Source organism: Ostrea edulis, chromosome 5 (assembly GCF_947568905.1).
Source record: "Ostrea edulis chromosome 5, xbOstEdul1.1, whole genome shotgun sequence".
Taxonomy (NCBI): Eukaryota; Metazoa; Mollusca; class Bivalvia; order Ostreida; family Ostreidae; genus Ostrea; species Ostrea edulis.
The window spans coordinates 79,454,037-79,456,828 of record NC_079168.1 but is presented as its reverse complement, the minus strand read 5'-3'; positions in this window follow the sequence as shown (position 1 = coordinate 79,456,828).

Here is a 2,792-nt window from a genome sequence, read left to right as displayed (position 1 = left end):
TGAATATTGTCTATTTTCTTGAAATAAGAAAATTTCTGAAAGTTCTCCCAATAGTAGTTTAATATGAGAGAGAAAATTAGAAAAAGAAACAACAGCTGATCAGTAGATCATGTCTTTTTCTGGGCTTTCAAAAGTCGAAAATTGTCAGAACGGGTTTTTAATTTGGTTTTTCTTATGGAGGTTAAATTTCCAATCCAAAGGACAACACATGGTACACTCTAAGTGCCTAGCTCCTGTTACAGAAATTATTAGAATCTATAAAAAAAAAAAAAACAAAAAAAAAAACTAGGCGCTAGACAACTGGAACTGTGTAATCTACCCTTACACCATGGCATACTTAGAGGAAACAACATGAAATTATCAAAACATGTGCTAGATAATTGGAACTGTGTACGCCGTAGTACGCGTAGAAGATTTTTGGTTGTTTTGTTTTACTTCCCGCGATTCTTGTTCTAAAGGCGAAGGAGGAATCTTTTTTTTTTTACGTGTTAGGTTGTACGCAGACTGAGGTTGTACGCGGCCTATGGTACGAGTGGGCTAAAACTCACGACCTTCCGGTTACGAAGCGAACGCTCTACCACTGACTTTGTTACCGATACTTAGAAGAAACGACACAAACACTGGGTAGCAGCTAGATCTTGTGGATTGTGTATATAGGTATCTCAAATACTGGTATAACAATAATATACAACAACAAAAAAAAAAAAAAGACGCCTACAAGCGTAAAAGTGTGTATTTCTTCATTACTTTCTAAACATGAATTAAACTTATATGAATGATTTATTTTGTAACAAATACACGGATTCAAGTGTAATATGCATGGAATATAACAGCTTACAATTTGTTAGGTCTGTACCATTTATAATAGTTGGCATCATCTTATTGTGACCATGCAAAGACTAAAAGAAATTCAATGATGTATAAACGGTCTATCTGTTATTATACATGTTACACCTGTTTGAACTATCCAGAACCACGGGGCCAATTTCAACTAAACTTGCCATAAGTCATCCTTTAATAAAGGGGATTAAAAATTATTCTAATGAAAGGTCACACCCTTTTCAAAGGGGAATAATAAAGAAATACATGTAGTGAAAATATTGTAACTAGTAGCGGTCACCCAGTCAAGTGCTGATCACACTCGCTGTTGCTTAGAGAGACTACCACGTCACTAGAAATGTTAGCTCTATAATCACTGTGTAGAAACGGACCAGGGTAAAGTACGTTAATAATGAGGTAGTATAAGTTCCCTATATACAGATCGCTACATAAGATTGTGATAGCGTAAGTAAGTCTTTTTCTCAAGAACAGTGGGGGATTTAAGGGGGACGCAGCCGGTAGCCCCCCCCCCCCCCCCCCCCCATAAAATTTTCAAATTTAAGGTAAATGGGTGGTCTCTCATTTAGAAGAATGTAATGATAGAAGAAGCAATAATTTCTTCCACTCTTGGAGAAATGAATGACAATTTTTTTTAATTGAATTACTTTTATTGGGAGAACTTAATGTTTTCCAAAAACCTTTAAAATTTGCTTCATTTTATTAATTTCACCTTGTCAAAAATGACAGAAAATAGTAAAAATGACTGCATAGGAGACATCTTTATCCCTATAGAATCTGTAAAATCCAGGAACTTCCGGGAGCTTCGCCCCTTGGGCACCCACCAGGGCTTCGCCCTGGCCCCACTGGGGGTCTCAAGGCGGTCTTCAGATTCCCTGCTTTAAAAAGTCCCCCCCCCCCCCTCTAATCGCAATTTCTGGATCCGTCCCTGGGGCCATAATTAGTCATATCGATATGCAAGCATCCTCAAGTAGTGTAAATTCAAATTTGCTCAAATCATGGTTCTCTGGGGGTAGGATGGGACTACAATAGACGATTATAGTTTTACATTCAAATTAATGCATTAAATACGCATTCAGTGAATCTAAAATTTGTATTATCTTCCCAAGTTCAACATAGGTAATAGAATTTTTCTCAAAACATTTAAAATAAAATAATGAATGCTGATGAAAACCCTGTGACAGTCTATATTTGCAATAGGAACCCTATCTGAGGCTGTAGAATGATATGGTTAACCCGATCCATCACCACCATCGTTCATATTTTTATTCGTATATTAAAACTTCGTTGGATACCCACAGGCCACGGTTGATCTCGTTTTGTACTCATCACGATTTTAGAATGGCCATGTAACATTCCTTCAGAAATTGAAATGTTAAACGACAATGATAAAATTGACAGAATATCTAATACCATACTTAAATATAGCCAAACCAATGACCTATATTTTTTACAAGGAGCGCATAGTGCATTGCAAGTCTTGATCCGAAAATGTAAGTATCTGGAATACACAGAAAATGTACTCTTCCAATCCAGATGTAGATAGCTTACGTTGAGGACATTTATTTCATCTTTCAAAATATTTCTTCTTCTCCTGATCATGCAACCTGTACTGTAGCAGATAAACTGAGTGCACAGTTATATCGAGCATGCAGGCCTCGACTCAAATTGGGACCCCCGATTGAGGGATTTATATATATAGGTCCCATCCACAGGCACTCGATGTTTTAAATATTTATAATAAAAAAAAATTGTCTTCCTGTAAACATAATATTTTGTTTACAGGAAGACAATTTTTTTATTTTAGATATTTAAAACGTAGAGTGTTTTTTTTTATTATAGATATTTTAAACGTCGAGTGCCCGTGATACCATCATGTTATCCGCTCTGTTCTCTATCACAAATATTTATATTAGAGCGGATAAGATGCCCCTGTGGTCCCATCAAAGTGAAAC